The sequence below is a fragment of the Hyperoodon ampullatus genome (assembly GCF_949752795.1).
Source record: "Hyperoodon ampullatus genome assembly, chromosome: 16".
Lineage (NCBI taxonomy): Eukaryota > Metazoa > Chordata > Mammalia > Artiodactyla > Ziphiidae > Hyperoodon > Hyperoodon ampullatus.
In genome coordinates this window covers 31,732,435-31,752,898 of record NC_136929.1, presented here as the reverse complement: position 1 = coordinate 31,752,898, position 20,464 = coordinate 31,732,435, and the positions used below count along the sequence as shown (strand labels likewise).

Here is a 20,464-nt window from a genome sequence, read left to right as displayed (position 1 = left end):
TTTTGGAGGAAGCCTCTGTACTGTCTTTTAACCTAATAAAATTGATGAGAGCAGAAGGGAAAGAAACCTATCATAAAGCAGGTAAATGTAGAGCTTCTTTTGTATCCCAAGTGTGGCTTCTTCAATGGACCAAGCTGCAACGCAGTATTGATTCGACAGAGCCTCTGCTTCAATGATGTCTGTCTCACAATGGCTCCGAATGATTTCTGTACTGCAAAATGAAGCCGAACTCTGGAAACCAAAACAAAACAACAACAACAAAATTCACAATGATACTGTATTAATTTCCTGTGGTTGCCATAAAAAATTACTACAAACTTGGTGACTTAAAACAACAGAAATTTATTCTCATAGTCTGGAGGCCAGAAGTCTGAAACCAAGGTGTCTATAGGGCCATGCTCCCTCCACAAGCTCTAGGGGCAATCTGTTCTTTGCTTCTTCCATCTTCTGGGGCTCCAGGTATTCCTTGCTTTCCTTGGCTTATGGCCACATCACCTCCAGTCTCTGCCCCTGTTTGCACATCACCTTCTCCCCTGCATGTGTTTTATAAGGATATATGTGATTGGGCTTCCCTGGTGGCGCAGTGGTTGAGAGTCTGCCTGCCGATGCAGGGGACACGGGTTCGTGCCCCGGTCCAGGAAGATCCCACATACCGCGGAGCGGCTAGGCCTGTGTACCGCAAAAAAAAAAAAAAAAAAAAAAAAAAGGATATATGTGATTGCATTCAGGACCCACCCAAATAACCCGGGACAGGCTCTTCTTCTCAAGATATTTAACTTAATCACATCTGCAAAAAACCTTTTTCCGTGTAAGGTAATATTTACAGGTCCTAGGGGGTTAGAACATGGACGTACATTTTGGGGAGGGACCACCATTCAACCCACTCCATATGCCTTTTAAGTCATCTGAATTAGTATTTATTCAGATCCTCCAATCGGAATATGATTTTATTTTTAAGTTATCCAACCAGAACTTTTTAAGGTATCAGCGAATTTTAGGAGTTATTAAATTTCTATAAAGTTAGATTATCTTTTCAACCTACTAACTTGACATTTAGCAAATTACTTGCTCTTGAGCAAATGGCACCTTAATGATTCTAGACTCTGTACCATATGATGTTGTGGCATATTTATTATGAATTAAAAGACATCCTACATGACTTTTAGTAACATTTTTTAAGAACATCATGGCAATGACATTAAGGGCTAAAGAAACAGAGTTGGACGTTTTCAACAGAAACAGTGTAAAAATCTAGCTTTAAGCTAAGCTATATTAACTTCGTTTAGACCGTATAATTGCTTTCTTCTATATAGCGATTGAATTTTGCTTTACTCTATTTAAGCTTCAGTAAGTAAGATCTTGAATGCCTTAATAATATAATGACTTTCATGTTTTATTTTTGTTCTACTTATTTTTTTCAGTCAGCAAAATTTTAGCCCTTCCTGGTTTTAATAAATGTATGTGTAACCTGTTTATTTCTATGGCATATGCCAGATATGTGATCATTTAGTTTCTCCTTCTATAGAAATCATTGTTACTAGATATGAAGAAATTCCAGAAATCATTGTTACCATATGTGAGGATATTCTCAATTCCTTTTATCCATTAAAGTGTCTTACTTGTAAATGAAGGAGCAAACATAACTGATATATTACATAATTCTGTGCATCACAGAACTAAATGATATTTATTATACAGCTTTAAGTTCTCAGTAAATGTTAACTATTATTATTTGTTCTCATCATCCAGTTAGTTGACTTTTAAAGTTCAGTTGTGTCTGTTCTGTATTCAGTACGATAAAGATAAAGGGTTAGGAGCAATCTCTGACACAATCTCGTAAAACTGTTTCATGCTGATGGATAACTCGACTTGTTACAAGGCTCTCTGAAGAAGGGGATCCCTTTCCTCAACTTACTGTTTATTTTAATTATTAGTAATTTACTGTTGGGATTTCCCTTGCATTGTTGTGAGTTTTAAAATATATATCCATGTATTTTTTGAATGGATTTTTTTAGCTTAAAGGCAATGTGTTTTTATTTTACAAATGAAAAGTCTAATCTGTGTATTTGTTAAAAGTAGGAGATGAGTTAATGGGTCTTCAAACAGTGAAACTTAACTGACATCCACATACCTATTATTAGAATTCAGATGCTTTCTCCTAATTCACTGGGACCCCAAATATGAACTTCTATTAGCTAGAATATTCGTAGATACTCCAAATGTAATGATGCCTACCATTTCTAAAATTCCTTTTGTCCAAAATCACAGAGATGGAAAATGCCCAAAAAAATACATCTCCCAGCCTCCAGGCAAGGGTGCACCCAGATCATTCTAGTCAGATAGACTGTCTGTATGTAAAACTGTAAAGGAACTCATATACCTGTAAATGACAATGAAATGTTAGCTTTGAAATTGTTTTTTAAAGTAGTTTACAGGAAAATCAGCGTATGGTTAATAGCCTGTCATTTATGAGAATGGAATGTTCTGTATGTTGCTACCACAGGACATGTCTATTCTTACTCACTTCTCAACTTTTGCCATTGGTTAAACTGTGCATTGATCCAGAAATAAGTCAACATGTTTAAATGGGAAATGTGTTATTAAATTCAATCATTTGTATATAGTAAACATTTTTTTGGACCCCAAATAGCACTTGTAAAATATAAATCAGGTTGTTTAACTAAAGTGCTGGTCTCTAATTTTTGAAAATTAAAAATATGAACTGAATGCTTCTAAAGGAAAACAATTTTTTAGCCAGTTTTCCATGTTGCTAGCTACTCTACATTTATATGTGTTATCCAATATAGTAAATAATGCCTCTTTTCATTATAGAAACTACCCCTTGCCCACCACTATCAATAGCTCCCTTAGATATTAAGCATTACACTTATAAGAAATTGTAAGCTCTAACAACCTTTCTGCAAGTTTATGTACCAGTTCTCATCCCACAAATTTTAAGCACTACATTTACAAATTAAGGTATACCAAGACATAGCTAAAGTTTATGACTTCTTAAACCATACATATGTCTTTGATGATAGCACTAGAGAAATGTTGAACTAATGGCTCAAACTTTTTATAAGCTTTCAATAAAAAGTGCAGCAATAGTAATTCTTGGGGTTCATTTGAATAGAACTATGAAAAAGGTATCTAACTTTTTGCTTTTTATGAATTTTATTTATAAAAATTATGATATAATTTTATAAACACTTCTAAGAATTTTTAGTTGCTAATACTATCTGATAGGTGTTACAAATTTATACCTACATAATTGTACCTAAAGTAAAATTCCATACAGCTAAACTCATTTTCCTTGACCATTTTATAATAGAACCTAATGGAAATTAATTGCCGTGACTGCCTCTTCCCTGTGAGAATTTGAGTATCCATTGCACAATTCTTTGAAATGTTCTCTGCCTCCCTCGTTTCTTTAATATGCGGATGAACTTAAGGCTTCCTTCCTGTCAATTCCAAATGTTTAACACTGCTTGCCTTATTTCCTTTTATTTTAAATGGGAGCCAACATCATGAACTCCGTACTTTACAATGAACCTCAGAAAGCAAAAGAGAAACATATCTCTTCCCCATAGTTTCAGAGGAGAATGTGGAGAAAAATACGTTATGCTGTGCTCAGATTTCTCTTTGATGGAGTGTGGACTATGATAACAGTAATAGGGCAGTAAAATCGCTCTCTGAATTTTTCTTATGCTGGGCTAGAAAGTATTCAACTCAATATTCATTGAACCTTTGTGCATAACACTGTAGAAGAAAAAAAATCTTAAAATATGATTTTTGTTTCCAAAGAGCAGAAAGAATAAATGTATATATATATTTATATTTTAAAGCAAAATGTTCTCTATCTTAAGGAGTCGATACTGGTCTATGAATGTCCCTATCTATTTTAAAGGAGTAGCGGGAATGACCTTTTAGAGGAGGTGGTCTATGAGACAAGCATCTGAAGTATGAATTGTGATATGCAGATCTGAGAGAAGAGCAGTCCCATAACTTTACAAACCTTCCTAAATGTAGGAGAAAAAAAAAGTAAAGGATTGTCAGGAAACAACAGATAAGTCAGTCAACTGATTTGGAGTGTACAGTTAGGTAGAGAATATAAATAATTTCGTATTCTGGTAGGCCTGAAATGTCAGAATAAAGGGCTTATATTTCTTCAGTTAGCAATGAGGGGTGATGTGATAAAAATCATTTTAGAGGATTAACTTGGCAGTAATATATCTATATAGACATACTTTATATATATATATATTATATATACTTCTGTATATATATTCAGAGTAATTCAAGATACCATGAATAGGAGCACCTGAAGCTCAGGTGACATGTAACCATGGCCTCAATTGGTATGATGGCATAGGGAATAGATGGGAAAATTGGTTTTAGAAATACAGCTGGGGGATGGTGACTTGTGTAGATTTTTCTACCCTGCTCTCTACTCACCACACTCCCTTTCCTAGAGAAAAGAAATTTCTAATATGTTTGGATCCTATTCCAAGACATTGTTCGGGCCATGTTTCTAGTTGGGTAGCCTCTAGCAAAAAGGTCAAAATCATGAGGACAGCTTGCTCTTCCGCTTCCTCTTTTCCTGTGACTAGAAAAACAGGGTTGGAGATCACTTGCAATTTTCAGCCTTTGGCAGTATATACACGCTGATGTATTTAGTCTTCAGAAGCTAGCCCATGTTAAGATGGGACTGGGGCTTAATGGCCTGTCTTAAACCTTAAACCTATCTCATTCTCCATCCACATCTACCAGACACCTCTGAATTGGCATTTTCACTATGAGCCCAGCTAATAACATAGTCATAATTTTATTTCCCATTTGCTCCTGGCCTCTTTGCACCTGTCTTTTTCAAGAACATCATGCTGAGGGTGCATTAATGCATTTAATGGAGCATTAAATATTTCTTGGATTTCCCCAAATATCCTCTAAGAGTACCCAATCCTACTATCTTCACAAACAAGTGGATCCTATGGTCTGCACACATTAGAGGCAATATAATTTATGTTTCAGATTACTGTTTCTGGACATAGATTGCCTAGCTTATGATACTGGCTCTATTGTTACTGGGTGCATGCTTTAGGAAAGATATTTAACCTCTGTGTCTCAGTTTCCTCATCTATAAAATGAAGACAGTAATAGTAACTTAACTCATAGAATTGTTGTGAAGACTAAATTAGTGTTTGGCATAGAGTTTGTCACATAATCAACATTAAACAGTAGCTATCGTGGCTATTAAGGACTCAGTGACTGACTAGATTTAAAAGTATGTTTGGGGCAGTTATCAGTGACTCCTACAAAAGTTTGGATAGTGGAGTTGACAATGATTTCATAATCAGAAATAAGACTTTCTGAAAGCAGAGGTGATTCATGGATGAATGAAGGTTATGATATTGATTTAGGACTTGTACTTGAAGTTCTAACACACCACTGACATAATAAAAATATGGCAAATAAATGGGACTAAGGAACTCAAGCCTGGGAGAAAGATCAGGCCTATAAGATAAAAATTTGGGACACGTCAACATTGCTGAAACTTGTACTAAGAACTGTGAAGTTTGGGAAGAGATTTAATAAGTGCTAAATACTTTCTGTGGGTTACATACTGTGCCAAATGCTTTGAGAGTTTTTTTCCTTCCTTAATTAATTTTTTTCTCAATTTCTATTATTTCTCACAAATGCTAATTTTTTTAAGTGAGGAAATTAAGGCTGAAGGAGGTTGTTTTCTTAAAATGTCATAGCTGAAATCTACAAGCAAGCTATTAAACTAATGTAACTTTAGCAAGATTACAGAATACAGGGTCATCATGAAAAAAGTCAATTGTATTTCTGTATACTAGCAATAAGCAGTTGAAAATTTTGAAAATTAAAAGTTTTTTAATACTATCTGTAATAACATCAAAAATACTAAGTATTTAAGGATAAAATTAACAAAATATGAAGCAAGTACATGACACTGAAAACTAGTAAATATTGCTGAGAAAAAGTAAGGTAGACCTAAATAAGTAGAGAGACACATCACGTTCATAGATTGGAACACTGAATATTGCTAAAGTGTCAGTTGTCCCCAAAGTGATGAATAGATTCAGTGCAATCATGATGAAAAACTCAGCAGGTATTTTGTAGAAAATGAGAAACCTAAAATTTATATGGAAATGTATAGGACCCAGAATATCCAAAATAATTTTTAAGAAAGAGATGAAAGTGCCAGGATAGTTCAATAAGGAATTACATAGTCTTTTCAACAACATGCTAGAATGTTTTGATATCCATATGCAAAAAACTACACCTCAACCCTTACCTCAAACAAAATCTAAAAATTAATTTATAATCATTCATAGATCTAAATATAAGGACAAAAACTAGAAAAAAAAACATAAGAGAAAAATCTTATTAACCTTGGGTTTATCAAAGAGTGCATAGGGCTTCCCTGGTGGCGCGGTGGTTGAGAGTTTGCCTGCCGATGCAGGGGACACAGGTTCGTGCCCCGGTGCGGGAGGATCCCACATGCCGCGGAGCGGCTAGGCCCGTGAGCCATGGCCGCTGAGCCTGCACTCCGCAATGGGAGAGGCCACAACAGTGAGAGACCCGCGTACCACAAAAAAAAAAAAAAAAAAAAAAAAAGAGTACATAAATAGGACACAGAGAGCGTGAAGCATGAAGAAAACACTTGTTAAATTCGAGTTCATCAAAAAAGAAATTTTTGTTCTTCTGATAAAAAAGGAAAAGGCAAGACACAGACTTGGGGAAAATATTTGCCAAAAAGGTATCTAATAAAGGACTTGTATCCAGAATGCTTACAACTGAAGATAAACATTCCAATTAAAAAAAAAGGGAGGCGGGGGTTCAAGGTTTGAATAGACATTTCATGAAAGAAGAAATGCAAATAACCAATAAGCAAAAGAAGAGATGCTCAACATCATCAGTCATCAGGAAAATGAAAACGAAAACCACAATTAGATACCACGACAACCAGAATTCTACAATCTAGAATGGCTCGATTTTAAAATGCTGTTGTTACCAGATGTTGACAAGATTGTGGATTAGCTGGAGTATCCATACATTGCTGGTACAAATGCAGAACGGTACAGTCACTTTGGAAAACAGTTTGGCAGTTTCTTATAAAGTTAAACATTAACTTACTATATGATTCAGCAGTCCTACTTCTGGTTATTTACCCAAGAGAAATAAAAACGTGTGTCCACACAGGACCTGTCTGTAAATGTTTATAGCAGCTTTATCATAATGGTCCCAAACTGAAAACAACCCAAATACTCATCAGATAGTGAATGAATGAACAAATTTTGGTATATTCATATTATGTAAAACTACTCAGCAGGAAAAAGAAACCAACTACTCAACATGCAACAACATGGGTGAATCTTTTAAAACGCATTATGTTGAATGAAAGAAGGCAGTTACAAAAGGCTACATACTGTTTGATTTCATTTTTGTGACACTCTAGAAAAGACAAAACTAATGACAGATGGTCAGTCACCAAGAGCCAGAGGTAGGTTAAAAATATTGACTTCAAAGTAGCACAGAGAATTTGGGGGTTTGATGGAAATGTTCTGTATCATGATTGTGGCCATGGTTATATGACTATAAACATTTGTTGAAACTCATAGACTTATATACTCAAAATTGGTGAACTTTATGTATGTAAATTATATCCCAATAAAGCTGGGTTTCTTTGAGTGATTAAAAAAGGTATGGCCAATGGGTGGTTGTGCCAGTATTCAAATTTATTTCTCTACTTTATGGCCAGGGTGGGAGCGTCAGACAAAAAATAATTGAAAGTTGGGAAGCAGAAGAAACCTTTGCTGGATAGATAACTGATCTTAGTAAAGAGGGAGTCGTCAAAGGAGAGTGAAGAGGGCTCTGAATGTCTTAATAAAAGACAGCAATTTTTGGAACACCCAGTGCAGAGAATATAATAGTCTAATAGATATGAGTAAGTTTATTCCAAGCAGCAGCAAGAGCCAGGTCATGGACTTGGTTAGCATGTTGTCAGTAATGTTCCAGAGCTTCTAATCAGAGGTTGACAATTCAAATCAGAGCCAAACCAAATCTAGCCTGCCATCTGTTTTAGCACAGCCTGCAAGCTAAAAATGGTTTTTATATTCTTTAATTATTAGAAAAAAATCAGAAGACTATGTCATGACATTTGAAAATTATGAAATTCAAATCTTAGTGTCCATAAATAAAGTGTTATTGGAACACAGCCACACACATTTGCTTATGGATCATCTATGCCTCCTTTCATGCTACAACTGCACAAAACCTAAAATTTTTGCTTCTGGACCTTTACAGAAGAAGTTTGCTGATTCCTCATCTAAAGCATTTATGCCAGCTTTTCAGGAGCTTCCACAAGTAGCAGTGGTCATTATCCACCTCCTTCTCTGTGGCCATTCCCAGGTCTGAGTAGGCGAGTCACCGTTTGTGGACTGCTTCCTGGATATCAGCATGCTTTTCCCAGTGCATCTCTTTAGCTGGGCAAATGAAAAATTATTTGACTTTGAAGACATAGTTCTGTGTCTTGGTAAGGATAAGATATTTACATTCTACTAACCGGAAAACAAATCAAGTTCTATGCTTCCAAAATTTCTATATTTCAAGTAATTAGAACATCTTATGGTTCATATGAAATATGATGAGACATGTAGGCCAGATTGAAAATTGGAACTGCTTGTCCAGGAAAGCATGTAAGGTCACCTATCATTTTACCCATGACAGCCCTTTTTTTTTTAATTTTTATAAAAAGTGTCTGGCAATCTTGAGTATTTAATTTCATTCAACAAATACTTAGTGTTTAATGTACCAGCACAGTTTTAAGCATTTTACTAACATTAGTTCATTTAATCCTCATAACATGATGATATTACTATAATTATTCACATTTTCTAGCTATGGAAACTGAGACATAGGTAGTAAGGGGAAGGTGTGGACCCACACAGTCTGGCTTTAAAATCCTTGCTTGATTTAGTTACATGTAAATATTTAAAATTACATTATGTAAAAGAATGCTTCAGTCTCATTACATGAACCTTCAGTATCACTTGAGGCACTTTTTTAATTAAAACAATTAAAATAGTTTTCCAAAACAAGTCATCTTCGCTGCTTTTTATATATATATACAGCAGGTTCTTATTAGTCATCAATTTTATACACATCAGTGTATATACATGTCAATCCCAATCTCCCAATTCAGCCCACCATCAACCCCACCACCCCGCAGCTTTCAGCCCTTGGTGTCCATACGTTTGTTCTCTGCATCTGTGTCTTTATTTCTGCCCTGCAAACTGGCTCATCTGTACCATTTTTCTAAGTTCCACATATATGCATTAATATACGATATTTGTTTTTCTCTTTCTGACTTACTTCACTCTGTATGACAGTATCTAGATCCATCCAGGTCCTACAAGTGACCCAATTTCATTCCTTTTTATGACTAATATTCCATTGTATATATGTACCATACCTTCTTTATCCATTCATCTGTCAATGGGCATTTAGGTTGCTTCCGTGACCTGGCTATTGTAAATAGTGCTGTGGTGAACATTGAGGTGCATGTGTCTTTTTGAATTATGGTTTTCTCTGGGTATATGCCCAGTAGTGGGATTGCTGGGTCATATGGTAATTCTATTTTTAGTTTTTTAAGAAACCTCCGTACTGTTCTCCATAGTGGCTGTATCAATTTACATTCCCACCAACAGTGCAAGAGGGTTCCCTTTTCTCCATACCCTCTCCAGCATTTGTTGTTTGCAGATTTTCTGATGATGCCCATTCTCACTTGTGTGAGGTGATACCTCACTGTAGTTTTGATTTGCATTTCTCTAATAATTAGTGATGTTGAGCAGCTTTTCATGTGCTTCTTGGCCATCAGTATGTCTTCTTTGGAGAAATGTCCATTTAGGTCTTCTGCCCATTTTTGTTTTTTTGTTTTGTTTTGTTTTGTTTTGTTTTTTGCGGTACACGGGCCTCTTACCGCCACAGCCTCCCGCCGCCGCGGAGCACAGGCTCCAGACACGCAGGCCCAGCGGCCACGGCTCACGGGCCCAGCCACTCCGCGTTATGCCCATTTTTGGATTGGGTTGTTTGTTTTTTTAATATTGAGCTGCATGAGCTGTTTATATATTTTGGAGATTAATCCTTTGTCCGTTGATTCATTTGCAAATATTTTCTCCCATTCTGAGGGTTGTCTTTTCGTCTTGTTTGTAATTTCCTTTGCTTTGCAAAGTCTTAAGTTTCATTAGGTCCCATTTGTTTATTTTTGTTTTTATTTTCATTACTCTAGGAGGTAGATCAAAAAAAAAATCTTGCTGTGATTTATGTCAGAGTGTTCTTCCTATGTTTTCCTCTAAGAGTTTTATAGTGTCCAGCCTTACAGTTAGGTCTCTAATCCATTTTGAGTTTATTTTTGTGTATGGTGTTTGGGAGTGTTCTAATTTCATTCTTCTACATGTAGCTGTTCAGTTTTCCCAGCGCCACTTACTGAAGCGGCTGTCTTTTCTGCATTGTATATCCTTGCCTCCTTTGTCATAGATTAGTTGACTATAGGTGTGTGGGTTTATCTCTGGGCTTTCTATCCTGTTCCATTGATCTATGTTTCTGTTTTTGTGCCAGTACCGTATTGTCTTGATTGCTGTAGCTTTGTAGTATAGTCTGAAGTCAGGGAGTCTGATTCCTCCAGCTCAGTTTTTTTCCCTCAAGACTGCTTTGGCTATTCAGGATCTTCTGTGTCTCCATACAAATTTTAAGATTTTTTTTTCTAGTTCTGTAAAAAATGCCACTGGTAATTTGATAGGAATTGCATTCAATCTGTAGATTACTTTGAGTAGTATAGACATTTTCACAATGTTGATTCTTCCAATCCAAGAACATGGTATATCTCTCCATCTGTTTGTGTCATCTTTGATTTCTTTCATCAGTGTCTTACAGTTTTCTGAGTACAGGTCTTTTACCTCATTAGGTAGGTTTATTCCTAGGTATTTTATTCTTCTCGTTGCAGTGGTGAATGGGATTGTTTCCTTAATTTCTCTTTCTGATCTTTCATTGTTAGTGTATAGGAATGCAAGATATTTCTGTGCATTAATTTTTTTTTTTTTTTTTTGACTACATTGGGTCTTTGTTGCTGTGCGCGGGCTTTCTCTAGTTGCGGTGAGCGGGGGCTACTCTTCATTGCAGTGCAGGGTCTTCTCATTGCAGTGGCTTCTCTTGTTGCAGAGCACAGGCTCTAGGCACACGGGCTTCAATTGTTGTGGCATGCAAGATCAGTAGTGTGGCTCGGGGCTCTAGAGCACAGGCTCAGTAGTTGTGACACACGGGCTTAGATGCTCTGCAGCATGTGGCATCTTCCCGGACCAGGGCTTGAACCCATGTCCCCTGCATTGGCAGGTGGATTCTTAACCACTGTGCCACCAGGGAAGCCCCATGCATTAATTTTGTATCCTGCAACTTTACCAAATTCATTGATTAGCTCTAGTAGTTTTCTGGTGGCATCTTTAGGATTCTCTATGTATAGTATCATGTCGTCTGCGAACAGTGACAGTTTTACTTCTTCTTTTCCAATTTGTATTCCTTTTATTTCTTTTTCTTCTCTGATTGCCGTGGCTAGGACCTCAAAAACTATGTTGAATAATAGTGGTGACAGTGGACATCCTTGTCTTGTTTCTGATCTTAGAGGAAATGGTTTCAGTTCTTCACCATTGAGAATGATGTTTGCTGTGGGTTTGTCGTATATGGCCTTTATTATGTTGAGGTAGGTTCCCTCTATGCCCACTTTCTGGAGGGCTTTTTTCATAAATGGCGTTGAATTTTGTCAAAAGCTTTTTCTGCATCTATTGAGATGATCATATGGTTTTTCTTCTTCAATTTGTTGATATGGTGTATCACATTGATTGATTTGCATATATTGAAGAATCCTTGCATCCCTGGGAAAAATCTCACTTGACCATGGTGTATGATCCTTTTAATGTGTTGTTGGATTCTGTTTGCTAGTATTTTGTTGAGGATTTTTGCATCGATATTCATCAGTGATATTGGTCTGTAATTTTCTTTTTTTGTAGTGTCTTTGTCTGGTTTTGGTGTCAGGGTGATGGTGGCCTCATAGAATGAGTTTGGGAGTGTTCCTTCCTCTGCAATTTTTTGGAAGAGTTTGAGAAGGATGGATGTTAGCTCTTCTCTAAATGTTTGATAGAATTCACCTGCGAAGCCATCTGGTCCTGGACTTTTGTTTGTTGGAAGGTTTTTAATCACAGTGTCAATTTTGTCACTTGTGATTGGTCTGTCCATTTCTTGCAGGTTTTCCATTTTATTGGCATAGAGTTGCTTGTAGTAGTCTCTTATGATGTTTTGTATTTCTGCAGTGTCTGTTGTAACTCCTTTTTCATTTCTAATTTTATTGATTTGAGTACTCTCCCTCTTTTTCTTGAAGAGACTGGCTAAAGGTTTATCTATTTTGTTTATCTTCTCAAAGAACCAGCTTTTAGTTTTATTGATCTTTGCTATTTTCTTTGTTTCTATTTCACTTATTTCTGCTCTGATCTTTATTATTTCTTTCCTTCTGTTAACTTTGGGGGTTTTTTGTTCTTTTTCTCTGACCTTAGATTGTTTATTTGAGATTTTTCTTGTTTCTTGAGGTGGACTTGTATTGCTATAAACTTCCCTCTTAGAACTGCCTTTGCTGCATCCCATAGGTTTTGGATTGCCCTGTTTTCACTGTCGTTTGTCTCTAGGTATTTTTTTGATTTCCTCTTTGATTTCTTCAGTGATCTCTTGGTTATTTAGTAACACATTGTTTAGCCTACACGTGTTTGTGTTTTTTACGTTTTTTTCCATGTAATTGATTTCTAATCTCATAGTGTTGTGGTCGGAAAAGATGCTTGATATGATTTCAGTTTTCTTAAATTTACCAAGGCTTGATTTTGTGATTCAAGATTTGATCTATCCTGATCTATTCTGTGTGCACTTGAGAAGAAAGTGTAATCTGCTGTTTTGGGTTGGAATGTCCTGTAAAAATCAATTAAATCTATCTGGCCTATTGTGTCATTTAAAGCTTGTGTTTCCTTATTAATTTTCTGCCTGGATGATCTGTCCATTGGTGCAAGTGAGGTGTTAAAGTTCCCCACTATTACTGTGTTACTGTCGATTTCCTCTTTTATAGCTGTTAGCAGTTGCCTTATGTATTGAGGTGCTCCTATGTTGGGTGCATATATATTTATAATTGTTATATCTTCTCCTTGGATTGATCCCTTGATCATTATGTAGTGTCCTTCCTTGTCTCTTGTAACATTCTTTATTTTCAAGTCTATTTTATCTGATATGAGTATTGCTACTCCAGCTTTCTTTTGATTTCGATTTGCATGGAATATCTTTTTTCCATCCCCTCACTTTCAGTCTGTATGTGTCCTTAGGTCTGAAGTGGGTCTCCTGTAGACAGCATATATATGGGTCGTGTTTTTGAATCCATTCAGCGAGCCTGTGTCGTTTGGTTGGAGCATTTAATCCATTCACATTTAAGGTAATTATTGATATGTATGTTCCTGTTACCATTTTCTTAATTGTTATGGGTTTATTTTTGTTGGTCCTTTTCTTCTCTTGTATTTCCCACTTAGAGAAGTTCTTTTAGCATTTGTTGTAGAACTGGTTTGGTGGTGCTGAATTCTCTTAACTTTTGCTTGTCTGTAAAGCTTTTGATATCTCTGTCAAGTCTGAATGAGATCCTTACTGGGTAGAGTAATCTTGGTTGTAGGTTCTTCCTCTTTCATCACTTTATTTTTTTAATTAACTTATTTATATTTATTTATTTATTTTTATTTATTTATTTTTTGGCTGCATAGGGTCTTCATTGCTGTGTGCAGGCTTTCTCTACTTGCGGCGAGCGGGGGCTACTCTTTGTTGCGGTGTGCGGGCTTCTCATTGCGGTGGCTTCTCTTTGTTGCTGAGCACAGGCTCTAGGCCCGTGGGCTTCAGTAGTTGCGGCATGCCGGCTCAGTAGTTGTGGCTCGTGGGCTCTAGAGCGCAGGCTCAGTAGTTGTGGCGCACGGGCTTTGTTTCTCCACGGCACGTGGGATCTTCCTGGACCAGGGCTTGTACCGTGTCCTCTGCATTGGCAGGCGGATTCTGAACCACTGTGCCACCAGGGAAGCTCATCATCACTTTAAATATATCATGCCACTCCCTTCTGGCTTATAGAGTTTCTGCTGAGAAATCAGCTGTTAACCTTTTGGAAGTTCCCTTGCATGTTATTTGTCATTTTTCCCTTGTTGCTTTCAATAGTGTTTCTTTGTCTTCAATTTTTGCCAATTTGATTACTGTGTGTCTCGGCATGTTTCTCCTTGGGTTTATCCTGCCTGGGACTCCCTGCACTTCCTGGACTTGGGTGGCTATTTCGTTTCCCATCTTAGGGATCTTTGCATCTGTAATCTCTTTAAATATTTTCTCCGGTGCTTTCTCTCTCTTTTCTCCTTCTGGGACCCCTGTAATGTGAATGTTGTTGCGTTTAATGTTGTCCCAGAGGTCTCTTAGGCTGTCTTCATTTCTTTTCATTCTTTTTTCTTTATTCTGTTCTGTGGCAGTGAATTCCACCATTCGGTCTTCCAGGTCACTTATCCGTTCTTTTGCCTCAGTTATTCTGCTATTGATTCCTTCTAGTGTATTTTTCATATCAGTTACTGTATTGTTCATCTCTGTTTGTATGTTCTTTAATTCTTCTCTGTGTTTTTCCTTTAATTCTTGTAGGTCTTTGTTAAACATTTCTTGCATTTTCTCAATCTTTGCCTCCATTCTTTTTCCGAGGTCCTGGATCATCTTCAGTATCATTATTCTGAATTCCTTTTCTGGAAGGTTGCCTATCTCCACTTCATTTAGTTTTTTTTCTGGGGTTTTGTCTTGTTCCTTCATCTGGTATGAAATCCTCTGCCTTTTCATTTTATCTTTCTGTGAATGTGGTTTTCCTTCCACAGGCTGCAGAATTGTAGTCCTTGCTTCTGCTGTCTTCCCTCTTTCTGGAGACAAAATCAGTGACATCATCTGCCTTCCAGTGGAGAGAGTACTTTGTGATGTACCAGTGATAGCCTGTCTGATATAATAGGTCATACAATAGGGGGAAGGAAGTTCACTGCTTTTTATATTTTTTCACTGTTGGAATCCCTAGATGGTACTGTTGTCAGATTTTCATCTTTTGCCACAGTATCCATTCAAAAAAAATTTTTTTTCCATTTATTCCTTTGGTGTGTTTGTGATCCTCACAGTGTGATTGATTATGTTTCTTTTTTAAGATAATCTTTAACACCTGCTTGTGGTGTAGTTGTGAGGCTGCATCCCAGAAATAATTATTATATGTGTTAAGTATCTTTGCTTCTATATTTATTGATTCCTTTAAGAGAACAATATTAGCATCAAAATTTGCGTTGATTATGGTCTTCGCAAGCCAATGTGTCCTCCCTACACAGTGTCTTATATTTCCAAATAAAGTTATTGAGAGAATAGTCAATTGGAAGGGTTTTATAAAAACTCAAAGAAAAAGTGACACCCTTTTTGCCTTTCAAATGATTTGAGGGAAAAGCCTCATCTTATATTCACACCTGTACTGTAGGTATTGGTGGGGCACAGAGCCAACTTTGTCCAAAGCAACAGGAATAACTTTTCTCTCTAGATTGCTTTCTAGGACATCTATAACACCTTTAATGACCTGAACCTCCTTAAACCCCACACCTAAACCCAGGTTTACTCTCCCCATGGGGAGTCATTGTGTGTTTGATTCTTTTTGTGGACAGCCCTGCCCTGTTTCATCTTCTTTTTTCACCTTTCAGTCATGCCCTTTGCCTCTGCTGTCTTCCTTCTTCAGTTGTGTCTGTCCACACTTAGCTGCCAACAGGATATTGCTGGAGTTTGTGTATGTCTTTTTGGTACATACTTTATTTTTATTTAAAAAGTTTTTTCTCTCTTGGATACAGGTTGTTATAGGGTAAGAGCCCAGAAATTTGAGGCGGGCCTGGGTGCAAATTCCAGCTTTGTTACTTACTTGGGCAAGTTACTAACTTTTCTAAGTCTCAGTTTCTTTATCTCTGAAAAGAGAATAATCTGAAACTCTGTGTTAAAATTTTAGAGATGATTAAGTGAATAGCATATATATACATGAATAGCAAATATAAACATAAGCACTAAGACGTTGGGCTCCTTTCCTTTGTATTGGTTTTGTACACATGCTGACAGGAGTCGTGCCAGTTCAAGTTTCCTCCTAGTAAAATCCTATAGAGTTCATCTCTGACTTTTGATCACAAACCTCTCTCTCACTTGCTATTCTTACCGAGACCCAAAGCAGTAGGAGGAGAAGGAAGAGGCGGCGGGCCATAATAAAAGTGCCAACTTTCCCCCAGCCTAGGGAGGAGGAGCACGAGAAGCAACAAACAGTTACTGGGATGGAAGGGTATATATAGGAAAAGTATAGGGAGAGAGGTGAGGCTCCAGAAAATATTTAAGGAGAGAAAGCATTTCTTCAGAGTACTAATGTGAGATTTTTTAATGTTTAATTTTTTTCATTCAATTAATACGTATTATCTTTGATTATATGAGATACTTTATTATTTCATTTTTATCCTGATGCATTTGTAGCCATAAATAGACAGTTAAATAAATACCTAGATATGCAGACATTTTCTGAAATTTTATAAGCTTTCTCATTTGACAAACGGCTGTAGAAAATAAAAAGTATGATAATAACATGATATGTTAACTGTGCTAACATAATATTGTCTTATCTATCTAGTTGTTTGAAAATCCCAAGGTAGTATCGTATAGAAAAACTACTAAGCAGTTATTTAGTCCATTAAGTCTAATGAGAGAAATTTAGAGGTGAGGAAGTAGACCTAACAGAGTGATTTAGTTCTTCTCATTATTATGTTTTTCTTCTTCATTTCTGTTTTACATGCCTTCATGAGAGACATTCATGCTAGTGAGTTGCACTTTTATTTTTTTAATTGTGTGTACATTTTGCAACAACTTTAACTCCTTACACAATTTAGATATATCACGCTATCGTGTCACACTAACTTTGCTCCTTGTTTGTATGTCTGTTTTTTGAATGTTGTCACATCTCCACCCTACCACCTTAGCCATTAGGTAAACTACATTTTTATAAACTTTAATCTTTCTTGTAGCTCATTCATACCTATCCTATCATTTTGGTTTCTTTTTCCTTCATTCCCTGTGATTTGTTTTCATCTTACACTGACACCCAAACCTGGAAATAATCATCTTAATTCACTAGTTTTGTCACACTTCAGAGAAGACTGTCCCTCATCAGATTAGTTATGATACTTTAGTGTTTTCTACCCTGGCTTGAACCAACTTAGTAATTTCAGTTTTATAACACCCAAGATGGTTAATATGACTCCGTTTATTCATTCAATAAAGAGTCATTAAGAGTTTCTTATAGGGCTTCCCTGGTGGCTCAGTGGTTGAGAGTCCGCCTGCCAATGCAGGGGATACAGGTTCGTGCCCCGGTCCGGGAAGATCCCACATGCCGCGGAGCGGATGGGCCCGTGAGCCGTGGCCACTGAGCCTGCGCGTCCGGAGCCTGTGCTCCGCAACGGGAGAGGCCACAGCAGTGAGAGGCCCACGTACCACAAAACAAAAAACAAAAACAAAAACAAAAACAAAAAAAAAGAGTTTCTTATATACCAGGTGATACACTAGATCCTAAGAATCCAGAGATATATTAAACAAGATTCTTGTACTTGAATAACTTAATTGTACAAGGCACTGTTGTGAGCATTTCACTTATATTTGCTCATTTAGTCAACTACAACTCAATATTCCCAAGTCTATCCTCAGAGATTTTGATGCAGTAGGTCTAAGGTGGAACCGCGGCATCTAGAATTCTTACAAGTACCACAAGTGGTTCTGAGGTCATCCCTGATTGGGCAGATGGAATCAAGCTTAGGAGTCATCCTCACCCTTAGAAAATAAAGAAGTCTTCCTAGTGATCCAGCTCTACTATCAAACTATATGATTTTGAAGACCCAGGACTCTGGTTTCTAGATCCCTATTCAGGAATTTTCTGAGAGTTCGCATGGAATTCTTTAGCCTATTTTCAAAACACATTTATGTAAGTTAAGGTTTGTAGTTTTTGCCTGTTAATAGGAAGTTAGTCTAAATAAATGACCTTTATATTCCTTTTTGCCTATACAGTACTTTGTGTGTTAGCTGTAGTAAGTTGATATCTTTTCTTTGCACTATATCTTCTGGAAAAATAGGACAAAACCATGATTAGCTTACATTCTGCTACTGTTCATACTTGACACTATTCTTCATAAAAGCATCCCCCCAAAGTGTATTTTCTTATGAATTTTTTTTAAGACTTCACTTTTTTTAGAGCAGTTTTGGGCTCACAACAAAGTTGAGAGGAAAGTGCATACAGCAAACTTAATGACTTTTTTAGATTCAGCTTTATAATATTCTGATCTTTTTCTTTAATGTAGCCTAATGCTCTAGGGTCTGTATTGAAAGCAGCATGAAATAGTTTTGAGTACTCTGATGCACTGATATAATAAATACTCTTGGTTCAGAGGATGATTCAAGTTGAATTTTAAGTGTTGTCGTGTTGCCACCAAAGAGAAAACAGCTCCCCATTCAAACACTGTTATAAAATATTTTACTCTAATTTTATCTCATGCATGCTTTGATTTATTTTAAGGCTACATTCCTTTCATTATATTTGTTTCACTTAAGTACTTACTTTTATCTTCACATACCTGGTATCAATTTTTTGCCTTTATAGACAGCCAAATATTACTACATATTGTTTATTAATGACATTACATATTTTATTTGATCATGATATGATAGATGCATTGAATTACTCTAAATGCATGCTTGAAATTCTTATAAATCCATGGTACAGTTGTTAAACATACTCAGCATTTTTAACTCAGCAAAAAAAAGATCTCTCACATTCATTTAAGAATTAGCTTGTAAGCCAAAAATGACAGATGTAGTATTACAGCTGAGAAGTGGACTTGTTGAAGAAATCATCTAAATGGCAGAAACATTTGGACAGATACCCAAACGCCTTTTAAATTCCTTCCTCATGTCCTTCCTCATGACATAAATGATTATGTCCACATTGTGATCTACTGTGTAGCAAATGGAAAGAATGAAGTAGAAACATGGATGGATCCCAAAACATATTCTTAGGTGAAAAAAATTTACAGAGTGTATGTGACATGAGCCACTTTTTAAAAAATGAAAAAGGAGACATATATCTTTCTGTGTATAATACACATGTATTGTTTTAAAAAAAAAGAAAAGAAAAACCACAATGAGGATGCATAGAAAAGTGATAAATAGGAGGTCTTTAATCTTTACTTGTAATATTTGGATTTTTTTCCCTAAGAATGGATGTGATAAATTACAGAATTAAAAACAAAAACTTGGAAATATTTACTTGTGCAGAGAAGGAGATATATAAAAATATAAACAGCAGTTATCATTATGAGCTTACAGTTGACATTTTCTTCTATTTTCTGTATTTTCTAAAATTCTATAATAAATGTATTATTTGTATAATCAAGACAAAAACTTTAAAGCTATTTTCAAAAAGACACACTATAAATGATGAAAGGACATTTCTTATGTGGCTTATGAATTACTTCAGAATAAAAATGAATTCAAAGCATTTCTTAAATTGATCGAACTGTTTGTTCATATAAGTGTCTATTTCCCAGTCCTGTGAAATAGTAGCATTCATCCTGATGTCACCAATGCATTTGTTAAAAATTCAGTTCTCTTTGTTCTAGTTACAATTCATATAGATTAGACTCTCTAGTAAATCCATTAGTATAGTTTGGGTAGGTAATTTTAACTACTGGTTTAAGATACCAAGTTTCAAATCAGTGTGAAGGACTCCTATTGCCTTCATATGTTCAACATTGTATCTCTTTAAAATGAAAAAGTCTTTATTATATAAATCTTATACAATACATATAATCTTTACATGGCCAGTAAATTTTTTTTATTAATCACTTATTTTAGTTCTAAAATATAGGTTTTATTAAATCCTTTGCTCAGATATCACCTTTTAACAGAGATGCCTTCCCTGCCCAACCTCTTTAAAATAACACCACCACTAATATCTCTATCATTCTCTCTACCCTCACTCTACTTTATTATTATTATTATTAGAATTTATTAGTTTATCACCTTACGTTTGTTTGCCTTTGCATCATTACAATGTGAATTCCTTAAAGAGTAGTGATGCTATTTGTGGTTCTCTGGTATCTAATAGTACCTGGCACATTTAGGTGCACAATAAATATTTTTAAATGAATTAGATGTTGAGGAATGAAATATTCTGGTTGGGACTTCCCTGGTGTTCCAGTGGTTAAGACTCCACGCTTCCATTGCAGGGTGTATGGGTTCGATCCCTGGTGGGGGAACTAAGATC

General features: G+C 36.1%; 1 protein-coding gene across 1 annotated transcript in view; it reads left to right on the top strand.

Annotated features, from left to right (window-relative positions):
- The window catches only part of PIBF1 (progesterone immunomodulatory binding factor 1), a gene marked incomplete at both ends in the record, with an annotated part of 195,897 nt that overhangs the window by 84,003 nt on the left and 91,430 nt on the right, over positions 1-20,464 (top strand). The gene's annotated exons all lie outside the window — the stretch shown is intronic.